The sequence below is a fragment of the Lampetra planeri genome, unplaced genomic scaffold, assembly GCF_965212315.1.
Source record: "Lampetra planeri unplaced genomic scaffold, kcLamPlan1.2.h2 scaffold_327, whole genome shotgun sequence".
NCBI classification, from domain to species: Eukaryota; Metazoa; Chordata; class Hyperoartia; order Petromyzontiformes; family Petromyzontidae; genus Lampetra; species Lampetra planeri.
Genome location: NW_027615150.1, coordinates 2,501 through 11,919, shown reverse-complemented (window position 1 = coordinate 11,919; position 9,419 = coordinate 2,501). Strand labels below are relative to the sequence as shown.

The 9,419-nt window shown below is 54.7% G+C and overlaps 1 long non-coding RNA gene across 1 annotated transcript in view; it reads right to left on the bottom strand.

Annotated features, from left to right (window-relative positions):
- Positions 1-7: 7 nt before the first annotated feature.
- Positions 8-9,419, bottom strand: part of LOC144740885 (uncharacterized) — a 10,759-nt gene continuing 1,347 nt past the window's right edge. The window contains exons 2-3 of the long non-coding RNA XR_013589815.1: positions 2,275-2,348; positions 8-85 (exon numbers count right to left, since the gene is read on the bottom strand). This is a non-coding gene — a long non-coding RNA (uncharacterized LOC144740885). The remainder of the gene's footprint in view (positions 86-2,274; positions 2,349-9,419) is intronic.

Here is a 9,419-nt window from a genome sequence, read left to right as displayed (position 1 = left end):
TCCCCCCCCCCGCGCCCCTCCCCCTCCTCCGCGTGGTTGTTCTCCATGGGGCTGTCGTAGCCCGAGGTGAGGGCCGTGACGTCATCTGGGGGCGTGAGGGGGGGGGGGGGCAGCGAGGGTTGGTGAATCACTCAGAGATGGGGCTGCGAGCGATCCGTGCAGGTGGTGAGATCTGTGTGGTGTGGTGAGGGTGGTGTGGTGAGTGTGGTGTGCTCTGTGTGGTGTGGTGAGGGTGGTGTGGTGAGGACTGTGTGGTGTGGTGAGTGTGGTGCGCTCTGTGTGGTGTGGTGAGGGTGGTGTGGTGAGGACTGTGTGGTGTGGTGAGTGTGGTGCGCTCTGTGTGGTGTGGTGAGGGTGGTGTGGTGAGGACTGTGTGGTGTGGTGAGTGTGGTGCGCTCTGTGTGGTGTGGTGAGGGTGGTGTGGTGAGGACTGTGTGGTGTGGTGAGTGTGGTGCGCTCTGTGTGGTGTGGTGAGGGTGGTGTGGTGAGTGTGGTGTGCTCTGTGTGGTGTGGTGAGGGTGGTGTGGTGAGGACTGTGTGGTGTGGTGAGTGTGGTGTGCTCTGTGTGGTGTGGTGAGGGTGGTGTGGTGAGGACTGTGTGGTGTGGTGAGTGTGGTGCGCTCTGTGTGGTGTGGTGAGGACTGTGTGGTGAGGACTGTGTGGTGTGGTGTGGTGTGGTGAGTGTGGTGTGATCTGTGTGGTGTGGTGAGCTCTGTGTGGTGTGGTGAGTGTGGTGTGGTGTGCTCTGTGTGGTGTGGTGAGGGTGGTGTGGTGAGTGTGGTGTGGTGAGTGTGGTGTGGTGTGCTCTGTGTGGTGTGGTGAGTGTGGTGTGGTGAGGACTGTGTGGTGTGGTGAGTGTGGTGTGGTGCGCTCTGTGTGGTGTGGTGAGGACTGTGTGGTGAGGACTGTGTGGTGTGGTGTGGTGAGTGTGGTGTGATCTGTGTGGTGTGGTGAGTGTGGTGTGGTGTGCTCTGTGTGGTGTGGTGAGTGTGGTGTGGTGAGGACTGTGTGGTGTGGTGAGTGTGGTGTGGTGTGCTCTGTGTGGTGTGGTGAGTGTGGTGTGGTGTGCTCTGTGTGGTGTGGTGAGTGTGGTGTGGTGAGCTCTGTGTGGTGTGGTGAGTGTGGTGTGGTGTGCTCTGTGTGGTGTGGTGAGGACTGTGTGGTGAGGACTGTGTGGTGTGGTGTGGTGAGTGTGGTGTGATCTGTGTGGTGTGGTGAGTGTGGTGTGGTGTGCTCTGTGTGGTGTGGTGAGGGTGGTGTGGTGAGTGTGGTGTGCTCTGTGTGGTGTGGTGTGCTCTGTGTGGTGTGGTGAGTGTGGTGTGGTGTGCTCTGTGTGGTGTGGTGAGTGTGGTGTGGTGAGATCTGTGTGGTGTGGTGAGGGTGGTGTGGTGAGTGTGGTGTGCTCTGTGTGGTGTGGTGAGTGTGGTGTGGTGTGCTCTGTGTGGTGTGGTGAGTGTGGTGTGGTGAGGACTGTGTGGTGTGGTGAGTGTGGTGTGGTGCGCTCTGTGTGGTGTGGTGAGGACTGTGTGGTGTGGTGAGTGTGGTGTGGTGTGCTCTGTGTGGTGTGGTGAGTGTGGTGTGGTGAGGACTGTGTGGTGTGGTGAGTGTGGTGTGGTGTGCTCTGTGTGGTGTGGTGAGTGTGGTGTGGTGAGGACTGTGTGGTGTGGTGAGTGTGGTGTGGTTAGGTCTGTGTGGTGTGGTGAGTGTGGTGTGGTGAGTGTGGTGTGGTGAGTGTGGTGTGGTGAGCTCTGTGTGGTGTGGTGAGCTCTGTGTGGTGTGGTGAGGTCTGTGTGGTGTGGTGAGTGTGGTGTGGTGAGGACTGTGTGGTGTGGTGAAGACTGTGTGGTGTGGTGAGTGTGGTGTGGTGAGTGTGGTGTGGTGAGTGTGGTGTGGTGAGCTCTGTGTGGTGTGGTGAGGTCTGTGTGGTGTGGTGAGTGTGGTGTGGTGAGGACTGTGTGGTGTGGTGAGGACTGTGTGGTGTGGTGAGGACTGTGTGGTGTGGTGAGTGTGGTGTGGTGAGTGTGGTGTGGTGAGTGTGGTGTGGTGAGTGTGGTGTGGTGAGCTCTGTGTGGTGAGCTCTGTGTGGAGTGGTGAGGTCTGTGTGGTGAGCTCTGTGTGGTGTGGTGAGCTCTGTGTGGTGAGCTCTGTGTGGTGAGCTCTGTGTGGTGTGGTGAGCTCTGTGTGGTGTGGTGAGCTCTGTGTGGTGTGGTGAGCTCTGTGTGGTGTGGTGAGCTCTGTGTGGTGTGGTGAGCTCTGTGTGGTGGTGCCGCTCACCGGAGCGAGGGGTGTGGCTGCCTCCGGCGTGAGGCCCGGCCGACGCCGTCGATGAGGCTCCCACTCGGCCGCAGCTGCGGATGTCAAACACTCACCTCATCACTCACTCTCTCACCTCATCACTCACTCACTCACCTCATCACTCACTCACCTCGTCACTCACCTGGTCACTCACTCGCTCACTCACCTGGTCACTCACTCACCTCGTCACTCACCTGGTCACTCACTCGCTCACTCACCTGGTCACTCACTCACCTCGTCACTCACCTGGTCACTCACTCGCTCACTCACCTGGTCACTCACTCACCTCGTCACTCACCTGGTCACTCACTCACTCACTCACTCACCTGGTCACTCACTCACCTCGTCACTCACCTGGTCACTCACTCACTCACTCACCTGGTCACTCACTCACCTCATCACTCACTCACCTTGTCGCTCGCTCACCTCATCACTCACTCACCTCATCACTCACCTCGTCACTCACTCACCTCGTCACTCGCTCACCTGGTCACTCACTCACCTGGTCACTCACTCACCTCGTCACTCACTCACCTCATCACTCACCTCGTCACTCACTCACCTCGTCACTCGCTCACCTGGTCACTCACTCACCTGGTCACTCGCTCACCTGGTCACTCACTCACCTGGTCACTCACCTGGTCACTCACTCACCTCCTCACTCACTCACCTGGTCACTCACTCACCTGGTCACTCACTCACCTCATCACTCACTCACCTTGTCGCTCGCTCACCTCATCACTCACTCACCTCATCACTCACCTCGTCACTCACTCACCTCGTCACTCGCTCACCTGGTCACTCACTCACCTGGTCACTCGCTCACCTCATCACTCACTCACCTCGTCACTCACTCACCTGGTCACTCACTCACCTGGTCACTCACTCACCTGGTCACTCACTCACCTCATCACTCACTCACCTTGTCGCTCGCTCACCTGGTCACTCACTCACCTGGTCACTCACTCACCTGGTCACTCACTCACCTGGTCACTCACTCACCTCATCACTCACTCACCTTGTCGCTCGCTCACCTCGTCACTCACTCACCTCATCACTCACCTCGTCACTCACTCACCTCGTCACTCGCTCACCTGGTCACTCACTCACCTGGTCACTCACTCACCTCGTCACTCACTCACCTCATCACTCACCTCGTCACTCACTCACCTCGTCACTCGCTCACCTGGTCACTCACTCACCTGGTCACTCGCTCACCTGGTCACTCACTCACCTGGTCACTCACCTGGTCACTCACTCACCTCCTCACTCACTCACCTGGTCACTCACTCACCTGGTCACTCACTCACCTCATCACTCACTCACCTTGTCGCTCGCTCACCTCGTCACTCACTCACCTCATCACTCACCTCGTCACTCACTCACCTCGTCACTCGCTCACCTGGTCACTCACTCACCTGGTCACTCACTCACCTGGTCACTCACTCACCTGGTCACTCGCTCACCTGGTCACTCACTCACCTGGTCACTCACTCACCTGGTCACTCACTCACCTGGTCACTCACCTCGTCACTCACTCACCTCATCACTCACCTGGTCACTAACTCGCTCACCTCGTCACTCGCTCACCTGGTCACTCACTCACCTGGTCACTCGCTCACCTGGTCACTCACTCACCTGGTCACTCACCTCGTCACTCACTCACCTCATCACTCACCTGGTCACTAACTCGCTCACCTCGTCACTCGCTCACCTGGTCACTCACTCACCTGGTCACTCGCTCACCTGGTCACTCACTCACCTGGTCACTCACCTCGTCACTCACTCACCTCATCACTCACCTGGTCACTCACTCGCTCACCTCGTCACTCGCTCACCTGGTCACTCACTCACCTGGTCACTCACCTCGTCACTCACTCACCTCATCACTCACTCACCTCGTCACAAACTCACCTCCTCACTCACTCACCTCATCACTCACTCACCTGGTCACTCACTCACCTCATCACTCACTCACCTGGTCACTCGCTCACCTGGTCACTCGCTCACCTCATCACTCACCTGGTCACTCGCTCAACTCCTCACTCGCTCACCTCCTCACTCACCTACCTGGTCACTCGCTCACCTGGTCACTCGCTCACCTCATCACTCACCTGGTCACTCGCTCAACTCCTCACTCGCTCACCTCCTCACTCACCTACCTGGTCACTCGCTCACCTGGTCACTCGCTCACCTCATCACTCACTCACCTCGTCACTCACCTGGTCACACTCTCACCTCCTCACTCTCTCACCTCCTCACTCTCTCACCTCATCACTCGCGCACCTCGTCGCTCACTTACCTCTTCACGCTCGCCTAATCACTCAAACACTCATCGGATTCGGGTGAGTGTATGGGTGAGTGTATGGGTGAGTGTATGGGTGAGCGTGCTGGTGAGTGAATGGGTGAGTGAATGGGTGAGTGTATGGGTAAGTGTATGGGTAAGCGTGCGGGTGAGTGAATGGGTGAGTGAATGGGTGAGTGTATAGGTAAGTGTATGGGTGAGCGTGCGGGTGAGTGAATGGGTGAGTGAATGGGTGAGTGTATGGGTAAGCGTGCGGGTGAGTGAATGGGTGAGTGTATGGGTGAGTGTATGGGTGAGTGTATGGGTGAGCGTGCGGGTGAGTGTATGGGTGAGTGTATGGGTGAGTGAATGGGTGAGTGTATGGGTGAGTGTATGGGTGAGCGTGCGGGTGAGTGTATGGGTGAGTGTATGGGTAAGTATATGGGTGAGTGAATGGGTGAGTGTATGGGTGAGTGTATGGGTGAGTGTATGGGTGAGCGTGCGGGTGAGTGTATGGGTGAGTGTATGGGTGAGTATATGGGTGAGTGAATGGGTGAGTGTATGAGTGAGTGTATGGGTGAGCATGCGGGTGAGTGTATGGGTGAGTGTATGGGTGAGTGTATGGGTGAGCGTGCGGGTGAGTGTATGGGTGAGTGTATGGGTGAGTGAATGGGTGAGTGTATGGGTGAGTGTATGGGTGAGCGTGCGGGTGAGTGTATGGGTGAGTGTATGGGTGAGTATATGGGTGAGTGAATGGGTGAGTGTATGGGTGAGTGTACGGGTGAGTGTATGGGTGAGCGTGCGGGTGAGTGTATGGGTGAGTGTATGGGTGAGTATATGGGTTAGTGAATGGGTGAGTATATGGGTGAGTGTACGGGTGAGTGTATGGGTGAGTGTATGGGTGAGTACATGGGTTAGTGAATGGGTGAGTGTATGGGTGAGTGTACGGGTGAGTGTATGGGTGAGTGCATGAGTGAGTGTATGGGTGAGTGTATGGGTGAGTGTATGGGTGAGTGCATGAGTGAGTGTATGGGTGAGTGTATGGGTGAGTGTATGGGTGAGTGAATGGGTGAGTGTATGGGTGAGTGTATGGGTGAGTGAATGGGTGAGTGTATGGGTGAGTACATGGGTGAGTGCATGAGTGAGTGTATGGGTGAGTGTATGGGTGAGTGTATGGGTGAGTGCATGAGTGAGTGTATGGGTGAGTGTATGGGTGAGTGTATGGGTGAGTGACTGGGTGAGTGTATGGGTGAGTGTATGGGTGAGTGTATGGGTGAGTGTATGGGTGAGTGAATGGGTGAGTGTATGGGTGAGTGAATGGGTGAGTGTATGGGTGAGTACATGGGTGAGTGTATGGGTGAGTGTATGGGTGAGTGAATGAGTGAGTGTATGGGTGAGTGTATGGGTGAGTGAATGGGTGAGTGTATGGGTGAGTGAATGGGTGAGTGTATGGGTGAGTACATGGGTGAGTGTATGGGTAAGTGTATGGGTGAGTGTATGGGTGAGTGTATAGGTGAGCATGCGGGTGAGTGTATGGGTGAGTGTGCGGGTGAGTGTATGGGTGAGTGTATGGGTGAGTGTATGGCTGAGTGTATGGGTGAGTGTATGAGTGAGTGTATGGGTGAGTGTATGGGTGAGTGTATGGCTGAGTGTATGGGTGAGTGTATGAGTGAGTGTATGGGTGAGTGTATGGGTGAGTGTATGGGTGAGTGTATGGGTGAGTGAATGAGTGAGTGTATGGGTGAGTGTATGGGTGAGCGTGCGGGTGAGTGTATGGGTGAGCGTGTGAGCGAGTGTATGGGTGAGTGTATGGGTGAGTGTATGGGTGAGTGTATGGGTGAGTGAATGAGTGAGTGTATGGGTGAGTGTATGGGTGAGTGTATGGGTGAGTGTATGGGTGAGCGTGCGGGTGAGTGTATGGGTGAGTGTATGGGTGAGTGTATGGGTGAGTGTATGGGTGAGTGTATGGGTGAGCGTGCGGGTGAGTGTATGGGTGAGTGTATGGGTGAGCGTGCGGGTGAGTGTATGGGTTAGTGTATGGGTGAGCGTGCGGGTGAGTGTATGGGTGAGTGTATGGGTGAGTGTATGGGTGAGTGTATGGGTGAGCGTGCGGGTGAGTGTATGGGTGAGCGTGTGCGCGAGTGTATGGGTGAGTGTATGGGTGAGTGTATGGGTGAGTGAATGAGTGAGTGTATGGGTGAGTGAATGGGTGAGTGTATGGGTGAGTGAATGGGTGAGTGTATGGGTGAGTGTATGGGTAAGTGAATGGGTGAGTGTATGGGTGAGTGTATGGGTGAGTGAATGGGTGAGTGTATGGGTGAGTGTATGGGTGAGTGAATGGGTGAGTGTATGGGTGAGTGAATGGGTGAGTGTATGGGTGAGTGTATGGGTGAGTGTATGGGTGAGTGTATGGGTGAGTGAATGGGTGAGTGTATGGGTGAGTGTATGGGTGAGTGAATGGGTGAGTGTATGGGTGAGTGAATGGGTGAGTGTATGGGTGAGTACATGGGTGAGTGTATGGGTGAGTGAATGGGTGAGTGTATGGGTGAGTGTATGGGTGAGTGAATGGGTGAGTGTATGGGTGAGTGAATGGGTGAGTGTATGGGTGAGTGAATGGGTGAGTGTATGGGTGAGTGAATGGGTGAGTGTATGGGTGAGTACATGGGTGAGTGTATGGGTAAGTGTATGGTTGAGTGTATGGGTGAGTGTATGGGTGAGTGTATGGGTGAGTGAATGGGTGAGTGTATGGGTGAGTGAATGGGTGAGTGTATGGGTGAGTGAATGGGTGAGTGTATGGGTGAGTGAATGGGTGAGTGTATGGGTGAGTGAATGGGTGAGTGTATGGGTGAGTGTATGGGTGAGTGAATGGGTGAGTGTATGGGTGAGTGAATGGGTGAGTGTATGGGTGAGTGAATGGGTGAGTGTATGGTTGAGTGAATGGGTGAGTGTATGGGTGAGTGTATGGGTGAGTGAATGGGTGAGTGTATGGGTGAGTGTATGGGTGAGTGTATGGGTGAGTGAATGGGTGAGTGTATGGGTGAGTGAATGGGTGAGTGTATGGGTGAGTGAATGGGTGAGTGTATGGGTGAGTGAATGGGTGAGTGTATGGGTGAGTGAATGGGTGAGTGTATGGGTGAGTCAATGGGTGAATGTATGGGTGAGTGAATGGGTGAGTGTATGGGTGAGTGTATGGGTGAGTGAATGGGTGAGTGTATGGGTGAGTGAATGGGTGAGTGTATGGGTGAGCATGCGGGTGAGCATGCGGGTGAGTGTATGGGTGAGCGTGCAGGTGAGTGTACGGGTGAGTGTATGGGTGAGTGTATGGGTGAGTGTATGGGTGAGCGTGCGGGTGAGTGTATGGGTGAGTGTATGGGTGAGTGTATGGCTGAGTGTATGGGTGAGTGTATGAGTGAGTGTATGGGTGAGTGTATGGGTGAGTGTATGGCTGAGTGTATGGGTGAGTGTATGAGTGAGTGTATGGGTGAGTGTATGGGTGAGCATGCGGGTGAGTGTATGGGTGAGTGTATGGGTGAGTGTATGAGTGAGTGTATGGGTGAGTGTATGGGTGAGTGTATGGCTGAGTGTATGGGTGAGTGTATGAGTGAGTGTATGGGTGAGTGTATGGGTGAGCATGCGGGTGAGTGAATGGGTGAGTGTATGGGTGAGTGTACGGGTGAGTGTACGGGTGAGTGTATGGGTGAGTGTATGGGTGAGTGTATGGGTGAGCGTGCGGGTGAGTGTATGGGTGAGTGTATGGGTGAGTGAATGGGTGAGTGTATGGGTGAGTGAATGGGTGAGTGTACGGGTGAGTGTGCGGGTGAGTGTATGGGTGAGTGTATGGGTGAGTGTATTGGTGAGTGTATGGGTGAGTGAATGGGTGAGTGTATGGGTGAGTACATGGGTGAGTGTATGGGTGAATGTATGGGTGAGTGTATGGGTGAGTGTATGGGTGAGTGTACTGGTGAGTGTATGGGTGAGTGTATGGGTGAGTGAATGGGTGAGTGTATGGGTGAGTGAATGGGTGAGTGTACGGGTGAGTGTGCGGGTGAGTGTATGGGTGAGTGTATGGGTGAGTGTATTGGTGAGTGTATGGGTGAGTGAATGGGTGAGTGTATGGGTGAGTACATGGGTGAGTGTATGGGTGAATGTATGGGTGAGTGTATGGGTGAGTGAATGGGTGAGTGTATGGGTGAGTGAAAGGGTGAGTGTATGGGTGAGTGAATGGGTTAGTGTATGGGTGAGTACATGGGTGAGTGTATGGGTGAGTGTATGGGTGAGTGTATGGGTGAGCGTGCGGGTGAGTGTATGGGTGAGTGTATGGGTGAGCGTGCGGGTGAGTGTATGGGTTAGTGTATGGGTGAGCGTGCGGGTGAGTGTATGGGTGAGTGTATGGGTGAGTGTATGGGTGAGTGTATGGGTGAGCGTGCGGGTGAGTGTATGGGTGAGCGTGTGCGCGAGTGTATGGGTGAGTGTATGGGTGAGTGTATGGGTGAGTGAATGAGTGAGTGTATGGGTGAGTGTATGGGTGAGTGTATGGGTGAGCGTGTGGGTGAGTGTATTGGTGAGTGTATGGGTGAGTGTATGGGTGAGTGTATGGCTGAGTGTATGGGTGAGTGTATGAGTGAGTGTATGGGTGAGTGTATGGGTGAGTGTATGGGTGAGTGTATGGGTGAGCGTGCGGGTGAGTGTATGGGTGAGCGTGTGAGCGAGTGTATGGGTGAGTGTATGGGTGTGTGTATGGGCGAGTGTATGGGTTAGTGTATGGCTGAGTGTATGGGTGAGCGTGCGGGTGAGTGTATGGGTGAGTGTATGGGTGAGTGTATGGCTGAGTGTATGGGTG